Source organism: Meriones unguiculatus, chromosome 8 (genome assembly GCF_030254825.1).
Source record: "Meriones unguiculatus strain TT.TT164.6M chromosome 8, Bangor_MerUng_6.1, whole genome shotgun sequence".
Taxonomy (NCBI): domain Eukaryota; kingdom Metazoa; phylum Chordata; class Mammalia; order Rodentia; family Muridae; genus Meriones; species Meriones unguiculatus.
In genome coordinates this window covers 45,813,749-45,835,156 of record NC_083356.1, presented here as the reverse complement: position 1 = coordinate 45,835,156, position 21,408 = coordinate 45,813,749, and the positions used below count along the sequence as shown (strand labels likewise).

The following is a 21,408-nucleotide window of genomic DNA, read 5'->3' as shown; positions in this document are numbered from 1 at the left end:
TCTTCAGTCAAGAGCGACTGACCAGGCAACTAGACGTGGGATCCTTTCAACCATGATTACATTAAACCAACCAGGGTGACTGTGCCTAAGGCTCTGTAAACACAGGCCGAGTAGGAAAGGGTGGAGCTGGAGACACTGAGGGAATTGTGGAAAAGAAAATTAGCCAGCTCCTGAATTCTGGCTACTGTGACCCTGGCTTCTGCTCTGGTAACATTGGGTTTTTGGTGAATGAAATCTTGGCCCAAAATAAAATATGTCTACTTTTCCCCACTCTGGGGAGGTGGATTTTTTTTCTTTCTCTTTGGAGAAGAGACCACATGTAAAGAGATCAGTTTCCTCAAACAGCTGTGAGGGTTTTTCTTTTTGTAACTGTTTCATATTGAATCTGTAAAAGCTGCCTAATTCATTGCCAAATGAGTCTTAGGCATTATTCAAGAGTAATGATACTCAAGACTTTGGTTTTCTGGGAAAGAAGTAAAAAGCATGCCTAAGAATAACAAATTTACATTCGAAAGAAAAAATGCTTCTACCTCACCAACCATACACTCCTGGTGGGCACATGGCTCTTCACACCAACCCTAGCGTATTCCAGCCACTGTCTCCCTTTTGTCAAAGTAGAAGTAAATCCCAAATCTAGAACTATAATAGCTTTATCTGTTTCCAGATAAAGAAGATTCCTTGTCCATCCTTCCTTATCCAGCTGGTCCAAGCACAATTGACTTTTTATTCATTATTTCTACAGTTCAGAGATATAGACTTCAGACAGCTAAAGCACAGTCATTTCCACTTCTAGACTACACTCCATTAGTGCTGGGAGCCTTGAAGTCAAGCAGTTCTATGTTCATATTTTGGTGTTCATAATTTGGTGCCAACACCCTCTGGCTGACTTAAACCAAGTCACTTAATGCACCAGAAGTGAATCATGATAAATTGGATTTGGAAAATATTGGCTGTTGGGATAAACATGAGAATTATTAAATATAAACAACATTTATAATGCTATACAAACATAAAATTATTTCATTATGATTAAAACAAACATTAGTAAAATGACTTTTTAGTAGGAAACATCTTTTTCGCACATGTTATCAAAGTCACACAACTCTTCATCATGACCTCTGCAGGGTGATGTCATACCCATGAGTCTACTTTCACTCGGGAATCCCAGATGGCCAAGATCGATTCACTGATGGTTATACACTAAGCAAACAAGAGTTGGGACTGAGCCTGTGGCACCCATATGATTTTCAATGTCAAAAAGATCAAGAACTTAAAAGGCTTAAAATTACACCAAGCCATGTACCGTCAAAAATGATAAATGGTTCCTTTGCCCACTTACCTCACAGCGTTCTTCCCCATCCTCCTGCTCCTACACTCTTTCTGGCCCCTCCTCCACAATGCTTCCTGAGCTTTGTAAAGGTTGATATGGAATTTTCCAATCAGGGATGAGCATTCAGCAGTTACTTATTCTTACCATTTTTTAACCATTTATGGGTCTCTTCATTAACAACTACCCACTACAAAAAGAAATGTCTCTGCTGAAGGAGGAAATCAGAAAACTTCCATGGGTATAAAAATAAATATTTAGAAGGTAGTTTGACAAGAGGACTATTGAGTGAAACAACAATAGTAAGTTCCTCCTTAGAATTTATAACACCAGACACATTTTGTTTTTAAACCAGGTTTATAGTATGAGGCATGAGTTCATGTTCATGGTTAAATCCAACTGGAAAGTGGTAGGCTACCCCCATAACAGCTAGTGCCACTATTGCATCACCTGGAAAATCAGTCCTGTAGCATAAAGTGTTGGGTAAGAACACTGATTTATTTTCACCATCAATGAATGTCCCACATAGAGTCTTGTAGAACTGTGAAAGCTTATCAGCTAGAACATTTTTAACTCATGTCAGACTGATTTTTCCTATGTCCTGCAATCAAAGTGTCTTCAGCAATAGGGTCTTCCCATATAAGTTTTCAACTCCCTTTCTTTTCGATTATAGTTTTCAACTAGCTTATAAAAGAATGGGTTTACATGAGGCTTTTTTAAAACAATTCTTTTTATTGTTTAACCCATTGCCACTCCTTTCTCTCCCCTAGCCACTGAACTACATCCTATTTAAACCTTTAATCCCCTGAGTATCACGTGTCCAAAACTTTAAAGATCATTTTTATTCTTTTCTATTCCCTTATTCCACAGCTCCACCAGTACGTTCTCTGCCCCCCATATGTACTTGTAGTTCTGTCAGCTTTTCATAGCTCTTTACTATATAGGATATAGGCTTTGTTCCTATATAGTTCTCTCTGTTTTTCACTCTCTGTTATTCCTTGCCCACAATCTTCACAGCAAAGGAAAGACAAAAAAGCTACTTAATTCTTCCACACACTTCCAATTCTTCCTCCCATCTTTCTAATTACACTAACAACGTTTTTCTAACTTATACTCTTAAATACAAGAAACACAATATTTCAGCCTCCTGACCAGGACAGGAATCCTGAGCTAGGGAAAGGATGAAAATGCTGAACACATACAGTGTTCTCTCTTAGTTTGAGAAGAGAAAGTTTCATGTACAAAACACTAGGACTGTCTAAACTTTATATGTAGTCAGGGAAACAACTTTATCCATAAATTCCAATCTTTGCAGCTCTTTATTTTCTGCTCAGTGTAACCCTTGGCTGCTCGGTCTACTTCTGTTTCCCTCCTATTTTAATTCCTCCTGGCTTTTCTGGTCTCCTAACATCACTACTCCCTTGTAGTACAAGAACCCCTATTTCTTCAATGTTCACTTCTCTTTCTTGCTAAGGTTAACTGTCAAGTGGCTCCAGATTGCAATATATTTTAAACTATAGCTAAAACATATAATAAATATAATATAATATAATCTCTCCTTTAAAATTACAAATGTACAGTACAATGCTGTTAGCTAGGAGCACAATACTGTGTGGCAGTTCTCTGGACTTTTTTTCTTTAAACCATGCATCACTGAAGTTAGGGAGTGATTCCCTAACTTCCCCTCTCAGTCTCTGGCAACCACAGTTCTGTTTTCTATTTCAACAAGTATCCAATTGTATGTACTTCATATAAGTAGAGACGATGTAAATAACTGCTTACTAATAAATGAATAAATAAAATGTGATTCTGGACTAGTGGGTTGTTATTGAGCCACAAACAGAAGTCTACCACATTCCATGGACGAATGTTGAGGTCTGTGGTCTGAACATGTTCCCCAAAGTTCACAAGCTGAAGCCCAGCAATCTGTGTGATAGCACTCAGAGGTGGACTTTTGAAGGCGATTAAATTCTAACAGCCAAGAGCTCACAGATTCAGAATCTGGGCTTTGATAAAAGGTTATGAAAGATAAGATCACTCTCTTCTACTTGTGTCTGACATATTACATCACAATGTTTGTCTTTTTCTTTTTTTTTTTTCTTTCACTACATGGGGATAGAGCAAGACTTGCCAGCCTGTAGGGAGAAAGCAGCACTTTCATTGCAAATCTGTAAGTGCTTTTAATTTTGACTCCCTAGCCTATAAGTCTGAGAAAAATATTTTTTCTTTATAATTTATCCAGTCTAAGTTATTTTGTTATGGCAACACAGACTCGAACTTTACACTGAGTGAAATAGTTAGGTTTCATTCATACAACAACCAGGCTTCCTTGAATGTGAAAAGATTCCTGAGGCATCCTATTTATCTCTGTGTTACCAGAATATGGAAAATATTTGCCACTATTGAACACATACATGAAAGAATGATAAAATTGGTCCTACTGAAGTACCTACCACCGGACCGCTACTATACACATAGCCTGAATGTTGACAATGTTTGTGTGAATCTGTTTCCCTTTCTGCTGCTACACAATAAAACATTCTGCCAGAATCAGGTTAAGGGAGAAAGGGTTTATCTTGGTTGAAGGATCAGCCAAACACAATAGAGAAATCAAGGCAGCAGACTTGAGGAGCTGGTTGTGACACATCTGCTATGAGAAAGCAGAGAGGGATAAATGCATGTATGTGTTGAGCTCAATTTCTCAAGTCATACATTTTAGGATTTCCCGCCCAGGAAATGGTCCTGGCCACAATGACAGTGAGTCTCCCATATCAATTAACACAATCAAGATAATCCCTTGCAGACCTTCTCTGGGGCCAACTTTAATCTAGGTAACCCCTCACAGGTGTGCTTGGAGACCAGTAAATCTAGATCCTTTCAAGCTAATGATTAATGCCAACCATCACACCGTCCATAAGTGATTCCTTATTAAATGTCCGCAACAACCAGCCTAAATCTTTCCCACATGCCATGCTCCCGTGACCACTTCCCTACCATCTGCACCCTGCTTTCAGCCAGCTTGTTCTCTCCTTTGAAGCTATCTGTTGAGAGCAGTTTTTGCTTGTAATTATTCAAGATTATGCCTCCCAGTCTCCAGCTACCCTCCGGAGTTTTGTGCTGACAAAAACCCTTTCCCAATCACACTGTCATGATTAAGTACACACTTCTTCTACTAAATGTCTCAAGTATATTCAAACCACATGGAAAAGTTTTGAAACCCAGTATTTTCACACAGAGGTCTTTATTTCCCTCCAACTTTACCAGCCTCCAAAACATGCTTTAAGGCAAACTGAAGAAAAAAAGAAAAAGAAAAAAGGATCAGTGGAACTATATACCTGTGTCTATCTGGAAATACTTGCTTCTGAAAGACTATCAATTTCAGAATCAGGTCACTCTACCTAAAGACAAAACCTGAGTGTCTTTTTTTTTAAATTAAATTTAAGGTTTTTACAAATAGGTATAATATACAGCCTATTCTCCCTCACACCTCTTCCTTCTCCTCCTCATTTCCATTAGTTGCCTCTGTAGCCCTAACACTTCCACTTCTCTTTGATGTTATATATGCATACATTTTTTCATTCAACTACATAAAACTCTAGAAACCACAAATGAGAAAAAAAAAATACGTATTATCTCTGTCTTTCTGAGGTTGGACTAATTCACTCGGTGTGATGATCTCCAGTTGCATCAATTTTTCCACAAATGGCCTGATGTCATTATTATTCCTTCTTACACATGAGGTTTCTCTGAGTTTCAAAAGTGGCCTCATGCAGCACTAAACCTCATACAGATGAGTATCAGGCAAGATCCCAAGGCGAGCGGTGAGTCTCCAACACTGGAAAGTCAGTTTACTTCCTACAACTCAGCCCCCAGAGTCTTCACTTCCTTATTGGTGCTCACACCGGGGTGAATGAAGGGCACTTTAAGAACCATTTGTGTGAGTGTTTGCTGACTTTCATGTCTTACGCCAAAGAAAAATGCACTCTACTTGTACTAGAGACCTTGTAATGTAGTTATATAAAACATCTTGAAAGACATAAAAGTTGACTTATAGAAGGCTATTTTATTCCACTGGGTTATTGTTGTTATAATTAATAAATATTTCAAAAAACAATTTTCTTTCTGAAGGAGCCATCGTTGAAATAAAGTCGCCATGCTAATACTGACCTTTGTATGTCGTGTTCTACAACAAAGCCCTGAATTTCTATAAAGCCATGATACCTCACCCCATCCTGTGATCCCTAGGTGTTGGGCTCTCTTTCCTTCCAGTTAACTCTCAGCAAAAGAGAAGCAAGAGCAGAAAGTGAACAGACAGGAAGTAAACAGACAGGAAGAGAAAGAAGCAGCTGCATTTGTATCCCAAGACTTCCTCATAAGCCAGAGGGAGGTGGGAGCTCCTCTCCTCTGCCAGAACCACTCTCAAGAACAGAAATTTTCTCCAGTTCAGCTGTTCATCTTTTTCCTGATGTGACTCTATGGGGCTCGTGGACCGTGCCTCCAGGAGAATCAGCATGGAACTGCTGGGGAGAAATATGTTCAAATCCCGGAAATCTCACATTTGAACCTCCTGAGAACAGAAGGTGTGGGACAAAACTCTTCCACTGTTTTCCGTGCCCGCCTCAGGAGCACGTGAAACATCCCCAAGGTTATAGGTGGTCACTCAAGGTTATAGGTGGTCCAGTCACAAGAGCTTGTCTCCTGTTATCTTTCCCGTGCAAATACAGCATTGCCATATTTCTAGTCCCAGCCAGTGACACACATTCATCCTCATAACCCCACCCACTGGCCCAGGTTTATAAGTCCCTATCTCACATGAAATAAATGGAAAGCACCGTCTATTTCATCAAAGATGTCTGAGCTTCATCATGTATTTTGAGGAAAGAAGGGCTCCCCTGCTCCCCAAAGAAGTCACCACTGGACCCCCAGGCCACAGTGGAACCACCTGGGCTGCTGCTGGAGCTCATTCAGGTCAGCTCAGACCCCTTGGAGCAGCATGGCGCAGACCCAGAACCTGCATTCTAGCAAACAGATCAGGCACTTGCATTTGCAGCACCCATTGCCATTAAGATGGAGATTTAACCAAAGAGCTGTAACATTTCCGTATCACCACTGCCTCATCCTCGAAACTCCTACTTTCCACCTCCATTTGGCACAGGCAGAACCGGGACTCTGTGTTTCATCGGTTTCTGCAAGGAAGCCAACCCTGCTTGGACTTTCCTGTAGAGAACTGTGTACTTCCCGTGCACATGGCTCCTCCCCTCTCTCTTCTGGTTTGAGCCTAAGCTAATAGACTCTTCTTCCACTTTCCTGAGTCTGATTGGCGTTCTCTAAATCCTTTCCCTAATTCATCCCTGCCATAACCTGACTGAAAAGGTCCTAAGCATTTGAAGTCTAATTTTTAGGAAAATGGATACAACTAGAAATTGTTAAAAATAAATATTCAAAAGGCAAATATTGCATGTTTTCTCACACATGCTGAATCTATATGTATGCATATACATAAATTGATATGTTTATGTGTGTGTGTGCATGTCTAGGTCATAAAATTACACATAGGGTCACAAAGCAAAGAAAAAGAACACAAAGGAAATGGGAAGGAAAAGATAATACATGAGACCTGAAAATCAATGACACAGCGAGTATCTGAAAGGAGAAAGGGAACCAGTCAGAGGGAAAGAAAGAGTGACCATGAGGAAGATAGAGGAAGAGGAATGAAAAAGAACCAATATCTATTTTTATTTTTTATTCTTTGTGAATTTCACATCATGCACCTTAATCCCACTAATCTCCCTGTTCCTTCATGCCTGCCCTCTGCCCTTGCAATCTCCCTCCCAAAAGAAAAAAGGAAAAAAAAAAATCTTGTGGAAACTCTAGCGTGTCACACTGTGTCCCAGAGTATATACCCTTTGTCCACACTTCTTTGTTGGCAAACGTTCATTGCAAAGAACATTTCATTGTTGGTCTGGTTCAAGGTCTCTGGTTTCTGCTAGACTATCAATACTGGAGTCTCACTGGGATTCCTCTCAGGTATCCTGTTGTTGCCCTGTGTCATGGAGATCCTGCAGCTTGGGATCTGTAGGATCAGCTCTTTCATGTGCTCCAGAAGTTCATACATGGAGTAGATGCTGGGGTGGACCAACTCAAAGCTCTGGGTCTGGGCCAGGCTGAGCTGGTCAGCCTGCCAGCTCTCCCACACCCACACTACTAGGGCAAGCGAGCGTTCCAGCACTTTCCTGGGTAGTTCACTCAGTGCTGCAGCTGGTAAGGGGCATAGCCTCTCCTCATGCCTGCTGGCTGCTCACCCATGCCCACACCAGAAGGGTTCTATTGTGCTGCCTAAGCGAGGTGCAGAGCCTGCTCTCGCGATTGCTGCAGCAGGTGAAGGATAGGGACAGCTCTGCTGCTCTCGTGACCTCGGGACCAGTTCTACTGCCTGCTGTGGGTGGTGAGGGGTGACTGAGGGTGGGGCTTCTCTCACTCACCCACCCCACCACATGGCATACAGGTGATAGGGACAGCTCTCTTGAACTCACCTGAAACCCCTGAAACCAGAGCCAGTTCTACTGTGCTTCCTGGAAAAGGTGTGGGCCACTATCCAAGTTCTTCAGCTGGCCAGGGGAAGGGTCAGCCCTGCACAGCCCTCAGACCTCAACATAGTCCCAGGCAGAAGCTCAAACCAGGTATGTGTGCCTAGCTTTTGGTGGTAACAGCAGACCCCTTCTGCTGCATGGTCATGGACCCAGACATGGCCCTTGGTGCCAGCATGGGCCAGGACCTCACCAGGTATCACCAGCTTCTCACATCAGGTTGTTCCTGACTGCGCTAGAGTGTCCAGTTTTGCCTCTCTTCATTGTGCACACATCCTCCTGCTTCTCTTCCTCTTCCGTCTCTTCACCACTTTCTTGTTTATCTTAGTGGTATCTGGGGCCTCTGGGTGTCTGGGTGCTGTCTCAGGAGTGCTATGCCCTGCCCATGCCATGTGACAGTGGGCAGGGGTTGTCTTGAGCATGGTTTGCCCACCTAGGCCCCGTGGCTGAGAACCAAGTTTAATGATACATATGTACAAAAAAAATGCCATAAAGAAATTACTATTTTACATACTGGCATAAAACTTAATTTAAAAAATAAATACCTTAAAACAGCTTATAAAAATTAAACAGGGAGCCAGCAAGTTAGCTCAACAGGTAAAGGTACTTGCTGCCAAGTCTGATGACATAAGTTCAACCTACATGATAGGAAAGAACAAGAATCCACGGGATACAAAGAGAGACAGATTGTAAGTTGTCCTGTGGCCTCTACTACACACAATAATAATAATAATAATAATAATAATAATAATAATAATAATAGAAAAAAATAAAAATAATTTAAAGTTAAGTCTGACACACGCCTCATGCCTGTAATCCTAGCACTCAGGCCGAGGCAGGAGAATTATGAGTGAGTTTTAAGCCAGTTGGGGCTATATCAATCCTTCCTCAAAAAGAGAGAAAGAGAGAGAGAATTGAGTAAGGTAGCACACAGCTTTAATTCTGACACTCAGGAGGCAGAGGTGGACAGATATCTATGAACTGGAGGCCAACCTGATCTTCACAGTGAGTTCCAAGCCAGACAGAGTTGCATAGTGAGACCCTATCTAAAATAAATGAATAAGTAAATAAATAATGTCTCTCATAAATTACTCAGTACTTTGCTCATAGTAGCATGAATAAGGGAGTAACTGAACAAATGCTTATTTAGCTGCCACTAAGTAACAAACATAAGATTACATGAAGAAAATGCCATGGCATCATTCAGGAGGGTAATAGGTTACATTAGGTTATATAAGACTAAAGAGCACTGTTTACAGTACTAGGGAATTTAAAATTACTTCAATATCTAGCATTAGTGGAACGGCTGGATACATTTCACCATGTATACACACTAGACATCTATTAAGTAAGTTATACCTGCAGCTACAGACAGGAAAGTAGATCAGTGGTGCGTTATTAGGTAAGAAAAGATATTTCTGATTAGTATGAGTGATATGTCATTTTTTTCTCACAGAGAGATCCTTTATTTTTTTAGTTATTTTTATTTTTTAATTACAGTTTATTCACTTTGTATCCCCCCTGTACCTTTCTCTCTCCTCCCCTCCCAATCCCACCCTCCCTCCTCCTCACCCATATCCCTCTCCCAGTCCACTGAAAAGGGAGGTCCTCCTCCCCTTCCCTCTGATCCCAGTCTATCAGGTCTCATCAAAACAACCGTGAGATTTCACCTTATACCCATCAGAATGGCTAAGATGAATAACTCAAGTGACAACACATGCTGGAGAGGATGCGGAAGGGGAACCCTCCTCCATTGCTAGTGGGAATGTAAACTTATACAACCACTTTGGAAATCAATCTGGCACTTTTTCAGACAATTAGGAATAGTGCTTTTTCAGACAATTAAGAATAGCGCTTCCTCAAGATCCAGCTATACCACTGCTAGGCCTATATCTAAAAGATGCTCAAGTATACAACAAGGACATCCGCTCAACCATGTTTGTAGCAGCTTTACTTGTGATGTGTCATTTTTATAAGTAAAAAAGAAACAAAAAATGTATCTATACATGCACTGTGCATTTTGTATAAATGTGGAAAAGTGTTAAAAATAGTTATTAAATTATTAACAATTACCACTTGATCATTAAGGGAAGAAAATTTTATTAGCATTCACATATCTCTGCAATAAGGCAGTGAATTGTGACATGAATTTTTTTTTAATATTACAGAGAAATTCTGTAAGGAAAAATGTAAAGAAAAAAAAAGACAAAAAGCACAAGATATACCCCCAAGTCAACAGTGCTCTTCACATCTTTTGATCAGAAATTGTGACTCAGAGAGTTTATTTGACTTGCCTTGATGCTGTATGGAACATAAAGAGATTCTAATCTAGTTTGGCAAATCGGGATAGAGACACCATGCAAACAGAATTGAAAAGTTTTAAAGTATTATACCTAATTTTCTTACATATAACTATAAAGAATTTAGTGCTGACTAAATGAATATATATTGGTCTTGAGTCCCCAAAAATGTGGCACTGTTGGGTGGCCATCAACCGTTCTCCCAGCACCCATTCACCGCAGACAATTACTACCAGCAAGCATGGCCTCTCTCCTGAGGTAGGCTTGCCCTATCTGCCCAGTTTTATGTTGATTGTTGGAGAAGGGATGCACAGTTATGCTGACTGAGTTAAGTGAATGAGCCATTCTGCAAGCATACAGAACCAGTATCTCCCCTACAGCACATGGAAAAGAGGTTCATTCGTGTCAGTACTCTACCTTGCGTTGATCATACTTAAGCAAAGGCTTTCAGTTTGAGATGAGAGGTGAGAGTCTCTCTTTCCTTCTGAATATGAATAAGAAGACCCTTGGCCTCAATTCATAACCTTGATCAACTGAGAAAGGGCTTTTCAGAGATGTTAAAAAAACAACAAAAACAAAAACAAAGATCTACCTTTGTTCTATATTGAGCCATGGGCACAAAACTGATTTAAGATGCACCTTAACACTGAACTTTATAATCATGGACATTAATATAGCAGTTTATGCTATTTTTTTTTTGCTCTGTACCATCAAAATATTTCTAAAGTAAGCCCAAGTCAAATCTTAAAACAAAAAACGAAAAAGAAAAATGAATTTTTCTATATCTGACGTACTACCAAGAAAGGACTAGCCTTTTGTAAATTATCATAATGAAAGCATCCATTCACAAAAGGCAAAGGAAGAGACCATGGACCAGCAGCCAAGCAAGATAGAACGGTTGCCAAAACCAGATGTTGAAGACATTAGAACGATGTAAATCAAAAGGCCCAAAATCCCACAGAAGAGGGAAAAGGGAATTCTGGAAAGCTATTGTGCAGCATGTTACTTAACAGCCCTTGCTGGGCTGCAACTCCCTATGCAAACCAGGGTGGCCTAGAACTTAGAGGCCCACCTGCCTCTGCCACCAGATTATAGGAATATGCCATGACATACCCTGAGAACTGCACAAGAACAGGACTTTATCATTCCCATTGCAAAAGCAAGTACATGGGTCAATACATGCTCTTGTATATAATTTTATATGGCAATTGAATAGTACTTAAATAGTGTTACATTTAAATACTATTAAATAGTACAGCATATGTAGTTTTTATATGGCAATTAAATAGTATTTGAATTAAGGTTTTAATTTTGTATCCCAAGCTGGCCTTGAATTCATTGGGTAGCCAAAGTTGGCCTTGAGCATACAAATTTCCTGACTCAGCCTTCAACCTGCCTAGATTATACCTGTGCATTACCAAACAGACTTAAAAAATATTGTTTTAAAGATTTATTTATTGTGCATATAATGTGTTGTCTGCAAGAGGGCACCAGATATCATTATAGGTGGTTGTGAGCTACCATGTGGTTGCTGGGAGTTGAACTCTGGACCTCTGGACGAGCAGTCATTGCTCTTAACCTCTGAGCCATCTCTCCAGCCCCCCCCCAAAAAAAATATTTTTAAAAGTAATATGCCTATTAAATAAAAATTTAAAAGACTAGTAAAAGATATTTAGATTACCTAGAATGTGCTCAATGTTGGATTTTACATTTTGTTGACCCATACCTGCTCCTTGGCATTTGTTTGTCTCAGTAATAGGAAGAGCCACAGGCACAATTTTTTTTTCATGTCATAAAACTGTTTTCAGCACAGCATATCCTTGTCTCCACTGCTAGTAAACGAGATGGTAGTCAGCATCGTTGAGAACTGGGATATGTATGCTCACTAAACTCTTCACTGTTTCCTCAGTCTCAGCCCAGATTTGGTCTAAAAGCATATGGGTACCAGTCAAGTGTGCCTAGAAGGGTTAAGAACTATGGATGGATAGCTGCAACCTCCAGACAGCAAGCAGAGACCTTCAACAGCTTCAGGGTGAAGACATTTAGTTTATTGAGTGTAAATGCCATCTCTGGCATCAATGAATTAGTTCCCATCAAGTCCAGAACAATGGACACCTGTGCATTCTCCAGCACCATTGTCTTTACAATGGAAATGATAATTACTACCCACCTTAGCACTCTAGCACGTTGGCTAAATGATGTCCAGAAATCATTTTAGCAGTGCCTTGGGAGCAATTACCTATAAAGTTGTGAGAAATTGGTTAAAAACATGAGTGACTGACAAAGAAGCAGGAAACACAGATGTTTGGGAACCAGATTTAGCCCCCATAAGGGGTCCACACTACTGCATTGTCTAATACTTTGCCAATTTTTCCACATTATCAATAGTGAGTTTGCCCATCACATCTGGGAACAATCAGACCAAGGGCAAAACTTTCCAGCCAAAGACGCAGGCACTTTCCTGCCCCCACCACGAATCAACTGAAATTGCTTTTCCAGTCTCCAAATGCCATAAACATACACACACACACACACACACACACACACACACACACACACACACCAGCATACTGACATATCTTTTGTGCATGAAAGTGAGCAAAAGGAGAAAAAAAAAAGTATTACTCAAGATCAAACATTGTTTTTAAGTCTAGGTTAGGATTCCTGGAAAATCCATCCACAGTGTTTTTCAGGCAGGTTAAAATGTCTAAGCTGTGACCAAGTAGTGGGCCAAGAACGTGGCCAGACATACAGGCTTGGAAAACTGGAGAGAATGGCTTATTTCCAAATGAAAAGCAGAGCAAAGTTAGGCAGGCACCTCGGCCGAAAGGCTTCAGTGTGGAGGACTGCTTTGTGGATGATTCTGACTTGGGGATGAATCACTAGCTGGGAGCAACATCACTCTTTTATTGTTTTTGTTGTTGTTGTTTTTTCTTTTTCTTTCTTTTCTTTTTTTTTGGGGGGGGAGGGAAAGATGGTCTTACATAGTCTGGGTTGGTCTTGAACCTGCCATATAGCTGAGAATGACCTTGAACTTCTGATCTTCCTACCCATGGAGTGCTGAGTTTATAGGAAAGCACCACCAGCATGGCTTGCAGTGCTAGGATCGAACTTGTGCGTATTAGACTAGCACTCTAGCAATTGAGCCACATCCTAGCACAAAACACCAACATCAGTAGAGGTGGAACACCGTTGTGCTGTTACTTGTTGTTCTTATTCCTGCCTTAATAGCTCGTTTGATTCCATGACAAAAAAATTGTTCCTAATATGAAAGCAGTCCTCAGTTACAGGCATGCTTCAGGCTTTCAAGAAAGACTGCGGAGTTAGTCTGACTGGGGTTTTTCTCTTTCCTAAGCCATTTGAAATCCAACCTAGTCCTTCCTGGAGGCCAAGGCCACAAGCATCATTCAACAGCTAATCCAATAGTTGGCAGCAGCAAACTTGAGGCTGAGGGGCACCAATTTAGGCAGGATGTGTTGAGTCAGGATCTTTAGATACAAAAACACCTCCCTCTCTTTATGTAAGTATAGGATTTATGGAAAAGAAAATGAATGTACTCACTTTGGAAAGTAATGAAGAAACAAGACACAAGCTCAAAAATACGCAAGGGTAGCAAAACAGGTGGTATCTAGACTCTCACCCAAGATGTAGAAATAAGAGTGGTCTGGATTGTTGTTTTTGTTTGATTTGTTTTGACCTGGAAACAGTAGGTGGTTCAGGAATAAATTCTGAACACTTTCCTGTGACCTTGTAGTATTGTGTCTACAAAGGCTGCCAGGGTAGCCAAAGCTGAGTGACAGAAGACATTTGTTGGCAGGCTTCCTCAGCAGGAGATTGAGGTCCTGACTCTCACCTGAAGAATGTAAAAGAGGATCTTCAGACAAGAGTTCAGAAGCTGGGTTGGTGTGGTGTGTGTGTGTGTGTGTGTGTGTGTGTGTGTAGACACAGAGATATAAACATAAGCATAGATGCCATATTTATATAGACATCGAAAAGTCAGCATCAACTTTACTTGGCTCATCACTGATGCTATATCATTTAGATTGGCTCACTTATGTATGCAAATACCCATGTGAAATGATTTAGAAAAGCATTTATCTAGGCTCATGGTTGTAGATTTTGGTCCATACTCACTTAGCTGTATTAATTCTGGGACTTTACATTATTGTATGTGGCATATTCACAGTATGAACAAAGCAGGTCATCTCATGGAAGACCAGAAGGTAAGGAGAGGCAGGAAAACTTTGGGACAAGGTATATCTCTCCTGACACACATTCTTCAACTAGGCCGTACCTTCTGGTTTTCATCATCTCCCAACATGCAACCCACACAATCCATCAAAAGATTCATTCTTTGAATATATCACAGCTTTCATGATCAAATTACATGGCAATGCTGGACCCACCAGCTAAGGTCCGAGCTTTCAGAACATGAGCCTTTTAAAGGACATTTTACATCAACACTATAAGTAGAGCACACTCATGGAATGTGATTAGTCAGATGGCAAGGCCTTCCAAAACAAGGAACTGTGGAAGTAGGCTAAAATAATGGAGATGGTGAATAATCTCTGAAGGCCAGACTACCACTTGGGTTCTGCCATAAGAAGGGGTTAGTGAAAGTTAGGCAAATGTTGGGCCTAGATGTCTAGAGGCAGTATTGACAGGAGGGTCCAGTCTCTACAAAGTGATTGGAATTCATTCAGGAAACAAACTTGGAGCCCCAGTCAAAGGCTGGAGATGAAAGAGTAACAAATGTTCATGGCCCATGATCAGCAGTTTTGTCCACCGTGCTGCCCAAGGACCCTTACGATTTAGCCAGGCCTAGCATGGACACTATGAGGAGGTTGACTCTTGAAGTTGAAATCATTCTTGATCCAGCAAGCAAGTGTGACTAAGAAGGCAATGCTGGGAAGATAAATGACACAGAAAGAAGAGCAAATAGTTTTCTTTTCTTCTTTATGACCTCCAGAACTCTCCTCCAAATAAAGGAAAAGACAGGCAAAAGGGTTTTTCTGGTGCCAATGTACTAAACACTGTACTACTTCAAAACCTCAAACAGAGATCTGTTACCCTCATTTTCCCGCCACAGAAGCTGAATACCCAAGATCTTAAATAACATGTGTTGAGTCCCACTGGGTCTAGATTCAGATTCTAGATAAACCAAAGCCAGAGCATATGTGCATACTACCCATGTTCTCCCTCATTTCATTCTAGACCCTTCACTCTCATCTTATTCTGAGGTCTAACTTCCCACTTTTTAGAATGGTATGCTTTTTAGAATGGTATGCTTTTTAGAATGGTATGCTTTTTAGAATGGTATGCTTTTTAGAATAGATGCGCATTCTCATTATAGTGTGTCAGGTGGTAGAGAAAGCGGCAGGGTAGGAATGAGGTACGTTGTGCAGTGGCAATTTTATGTGAATTTTTGAAGGGCTGGAATTGCAGGTAAAATAAGAATGAGGGGTAATTTAATTGTTCAGAGATTGGAACTCTTTTGTACTAGAGAACACGGATTTGAGGAAGTTATAAATAGGTAGGACAAAATATATAATGCCAGGTAAATCTAGAGTTATTTTTGCCTTCCCTGAAAAACCCTTGAGATAGGTATTCATCCCCTGTCAGTGGAATATATTTATCTTCACCTTTGTGTGTGTGTGCGTGCGCGCATGTGCGTGTATGCATGTAGAAACATGGAGCTGACTTTGAATGTCTTCCTGGTCACTACCCACTGAATTTACTTAGGCACAGTCTCTCGCTGACCCTGCAGCTTCTGGGTTCCAGCTAATTGAGCTGGCCAGCTTTTCCTAAAGATTCCCCATCTCTTTCTCTCAACCTCTAGAATTACAAATGGCTACAATGCCTGTGCAGTTTTTATATGTGAGTTCAAGGTCTCTATGCTTTCAGAGAAAGTTCTTTATTCACTGAGTCATCTCCCCAGCCCTATGACTCTCAAGATTGAAAAAATACTAAGAGTTGGACAGATAAGTAAGCCAATAAAGTGTTAACTGTGACACCCCCAAACCAACATAAAAATGCTAGGTGTTTTGGCATCTGCTTGTAATTCCAGTTCTAGGCAGTGAAGACAGGAGCCTCTCTCACCTGGTGCGTTATAGGCCAGTAAAAGACTCTGAGTCAAAGGTGAAAGGTGCCTAGGGAAAGGTCTGAGGTTGACTTCTGACCTCTTCATACACAAACACATGTGTCTGTATACACAGCAAAACACACACATACAAGAAATTTTAATTCTGAGGGGGAACCATGAGGAAAACTCACCTAGGCTCATTTGAGGCTCTCAACTCTGGGCTTCATTCCTCCAGTCCTCATCATTGGAAGCAAATGAAGAATTGATGAGTTTTCAGAACAGCATGGATGATAGGGAAATTCCAATGGAAAAAAGTCCCTAAAACTTCCAGAGTTTTTGGAAGAATGGAAACTTCTAAAGCTGGAATGAGTCAGAGACCCAAGAGTATAAAGGAGGAAAAATAAGATAAAATGGAACACAGGAAAACATTAGCTTGGAGTCAGGAAAATCCCAAGCTTGGAAGAACCACTAGGTGACTGGCTGACATAGAAGAGAAATGTGGAGTCCCCGACACTTGGCCCATGCCACTGGGTATTCTCTGTGTCATGAGTGTTTGTACCAACCCCTAAGGGAAGAGATGAGCATGCAGGCCATTTTCAGCTTTACTTTCAACCTCTTTACAGAATGTGGGTAATTAATACTGTATGCCCTTAAAAACACTCTTCATTTCCAGGACTTGGGTTCTTCTAAGGCACCATGTGGCTAGGGCCCTTGTGGCAAAACAAAACTCTCACAAAGTTTGTTGCTAACCTAACTTTCTTATCTTCTCTCCGCTCTGCATGTCAGGCAATGTACTTTCTCTTAGAACTCGAGCCAGCATAAACTGGATTGATGTAGTGTTTTCTGTAAACTGTGAGACCAAAGAACAGAAGTATAGGAAAGATCCCACAGTGGGCCAGATCAAATTTCAGGGCAGCCCAGGGTTCTGCATCTGACTTTGGTAACCAGGGACTTGTGGTAAAGAAATACGTTGGTTGTTGTTAACCTCAAAAGGACAAGGACCAGCCCTGAGCAGAAAGAATGCATCTATCTTGTTCACAGATCTTAAATGGATATCTTCCTCCACCTCTAGAATGCAATTGCAAAACGCTGGGCTACAGAACCAAAGGTGGGTTCTGAGTTCCCCTTTCATATGAGGAAAAGACTTCCTCATCTCTGAAATGAATATAATAAAAGCTACACTAAGGCTAAGAATGATGAAGAAAACATATGTGCAAAAAAGACATGAATGTAAAAGAAAGCCTAGTTGAAAAAGAAGATGAGCAGGAGTGGGAAGGGAACAGGAGGACATGGATATGATAACACACACTACATTCATGTATGAAAGTGCCATAATGGAACTCATGGCTACATAGAACTAACAGGAAGCTTTAAAGTACCACATATAAGCATTAGAGTGTATCATACCTGATACAATACTACTAGAAAAAGAAAAAAAACAGAAAACATGCAGTAGAGAGTACAATGGCTGGCCTACAGTAGGTATTTCATAAATCGTGGTAGTAATATGATGGTGGTTTGTTCTAAAGTAGTAACTGCTGCACAATTCAGGTGTGTATGAAACCCAAAGGCACTGTTCAAAGTGTGTCCCTTTAATGAGTGATTTCCCTTCTAACCAAGAGAGGCCCTAGCAGGAGGGGGACATTAGTATTTGATCAACATCACCTCAACCACAGATCGCAAGGAAAGCCCCACTGCTCATTCTCAGTCCCTGGTACACTCTTGACCTCTGACTTCTTTTCTCAACTCCTTCCTGACTCCTCAGCAATTAGTCTATTCCTTGCCTTCCAGATGCTGTACATTAACCCTCTGCTTTTATGGGCTTAGTTAAACAAACACAAACCTCACTAACATCTGACATCTAACAAACGATTTATTACTTTCTCGTTGCAATGAGAATGTTGGGAGAGTCAACAAGGAACAAGTAACAGCTTGTAGTGGTCTTGGCAGTAGATTGTGGTTTGCCAGGCAACCTCTTTGCTCTCCATGCTACGGTATTTGTAGATCTCATGTGCCTTTTTGAGAGTGCACCTAAATGACCGCATCAGGGAATGCACTGATAGAAAGCTCTACACTCTATATTGTGCCTGTTTCTTTTGATTATAATTCTGCTGCAGAATTAGAAAGAGGGCTTCTGAGATTGGCCTGGACCACACTGATTATCAGTCCAAGTCTACACTGGCTATGCTCCTATGAGTCCTTGATTCATTGGGAATTGCTCACCATTAAAATTAGATTTTTGCTCAGCTTCATACAGTAAGAAATATCTGGGTTGGACTCATATTAAAATGGACAAAACATCCTGGCATCACAGGTGAAAATGAAAACTAAAGACTCTAAGAAACACAGCTGGGACCTCAGGGAACAATAAGTGCCGCTTGTTCATATTTGCTGCGCAGTCACAATGTCCTCGCCCTCAGTGCAAAGACTCGGGCTTCTTAGAGCAAAGAACAAGAACGCTGTTTTATGTGGGAGTCTCCACAACAAAAAGACTCTCGTTCCTCTTGGTGTCCATCTACTTTGCACTGAATTGCACTTGAGTTTAATTGTCAACCCCATTAGGTATATGTAGAGCTAGGACATGAGCATCCCAAAAGATCTATAAACTAGGGTATGGTAGCAAAATCCAGAAATAGACTCTAGAAATTGACTGCACGGGTGCCGGATGCCTCCCTGGACTGGGGAAAACAGGCAGGCTCTGCAGAGACCAAGGGAAACAGCCAGCGTCTTTCTAGAAATGGTCTGCTTAGAATGCCACCACTGTTCTTAAACAACCGTGCTTCTGTTGTGATAACACTTGCTTTGTGACTCTGCTTTAGACTTTACAAATTGAGTGTGTGTCGGGGGAGGGACAGACAAGCATGTGTAGGCATGCGTACAGAAGCCAGAAGTCATTTTTTTTTTGACAGCCAAATCTTTTTTTTTTTTTTAATTGGGGAAATGGGTCTCTAGGGGGTGGGACCTGGGGCCCTCACTGCACAGCTTGTTCATTGGCACTTCCTCCAGAATCCTGTGGCTTCATAACTTATGGAAGCTTTGGAGGGCTGGAGAAGGGCTCAATGCGCAGGGCTTCAAAGGCATCATCTGCTCAGGTCAGGCCCACTGTGGCTGGGACCTGTGGCCGTGCTGTCTGGCTAGTGAAGCCACACTCGCCCAGAGCTTTTCCGTCATCGAGGAGCTGGTCATCCTTGTACAGCCGCTGCTCGTTCGGCGGCCGATTGAGGATGCCCTCAACGATGCGCTTCAGCTCGAACACGGTGCTCGATTCCTTGGCGTCCGTGAAGATGATGGTCTTGTGACACCGGATCATGAGAAACACGTCCATCCCAGTGGTTGCTTCTGGCCGGCACGGCCGCGCTCTGCCCCTTCCCCCCTTTTGTGTCTTTATTAATCCTTTCAACCAAATATTCTGAGACAAGATCTATGAGTTTTCAGAGATCACCAATTTAGCTACGTTGTCTGGCCAGTAAGCTCCAGGAATCTGCCTCCCAAACGCTGAAATTGTAGACCTGAGATACACACTCAGCTTTTTACAGGGATTCTAGGAGATCAAACTCAGCTCCTTGCATTTGTGTAGCAAGCATTGTGTTAAAAGAACCGTCTCTGGAGCCCCCAAGAAAATTGTACTGTCTTACTTGCCAGATTCCTCAGGAGTCAGTTTGGAGTCAGTAATCTGGTTAGCTACATGAAGAACATGATGAAGGGCCACAAACTGAATAACTGAGCAAGGCTGAGAATGGCCCCATTCCTTCAGCTTCTGTACATAGAATATACTTCCACACATCTTAGAATTTTCTCCAAGATACCAGAGATATTTTTCTGAGCAGTCCAAATGATTAGTGTTCATCATTGTTGACCACAATGCTAATTTCCTGCCCTATCTTCCTTCTTCCCTTAACATTGTCAAAAACATTTCTCCTGTTTGACATGATAACTCTCAAAATCTCCCTGGAGCAGAAAGCAAGCAAGACCCTATCTGCCACTCTGACCAGTTCAGGGTGTGCTGACATTCTCTTTCCTGATATCCTATCACTCTAAGCAAATGAAAAGCCAGCACCAAACAACACTTGGCACACACTTACATGCAAGCACATGGTAGAGAAAGGTAACAGAAAGGCAAGGGAAGTGACCGCCTTCACCAAAGGAAAGTATGGCTCAAACCTGTACCTGTACTGTATTTCTGTTCCTGAAGCCAAGCTGTAACTTGAGCTGGAGGCTGGGTACTTCAGAACGCAGACTCTGGGTTGGACGGGAGCTTGCGCAACACCTTCCTAAAGAAAAGCTCTTGAAGTCAATATCTTTTAGAGGGTAAAGAGAAACCAGGAAAATAATTACACAAATAACAATGTTAGCCCAAAAGCATCAGTCAGTCCCCAAGGGGACTTTAAAAGATAAAGTGACATTTTGGAGTTGTTCCATGTTGAACTGAGATGACCCCCACTGATCAGTTACTGCATGTGTGCTAACCTAAAGAAATGGAAAGAACCTGAGTGAGGCAGCTGTCCGTAGGCAAGCCGATCTGAGTAAGGGCTAGAAACTGAAGGAAGCTGGAAAGTCCTCAGCTAGGCAACAATTCTTGCAATGAAGAGTAACCTGGATGCCACCCCTCATTGTCCAGCTGAGCTAGAACTTTTCTCTTTTGCTTTCTTTTCTGTGTTACTTTTACCTTCAACAAGCACTTCAGTTATTGAGATTGTTTATCCAATGAGGCAGCCCAAATTTTATTCCTCAAAATCTTAGGTTTAAAGTCTCACTATCTTTTTTCTTGCAGTCGTATATATCTGAGACCTCACAGAACAGTATATAAAGAGTAATTATTTGAAGTGATAAGGAGATGTGGCCCATAAAATTCCTTGAGGACCCATTCTCTGACATCATTACACTTAAGTGCATTACTAGTTGGGGACTGCAAGATGGTAGGATACATTCATAGGTCTATAAACACCTCTTATCCAGTCCAAAGAGACCAAATAGTATCTTTTTTTGTGAAGAGAGTTTCATTTACTCAACGTCCATCATGGCTCAGAGATGGTCACCAAGGCCAACAAATCTGGTAATGAGTAGTGGTCACGAGCTTAGCCCCAGAGTAGTGTCAGTTCATGTTGTCCAGCT

At 41.4% G+C, this 21,408-nt stretch overlaps 1 pseudogene; it reads right to left on the bottom strand.

Annotated features, from left to right (window-relative positions):
- Positions 1-19,235: 19,235 nt before the first annotated feature.
- On the bottom strand, positions 19,236-19,621 carry LOC110564522 (elongin-B-like; annotated as a pseudogene).
- Positions 19,622-21,408: the final 1,787 nt, after the last annotated feature.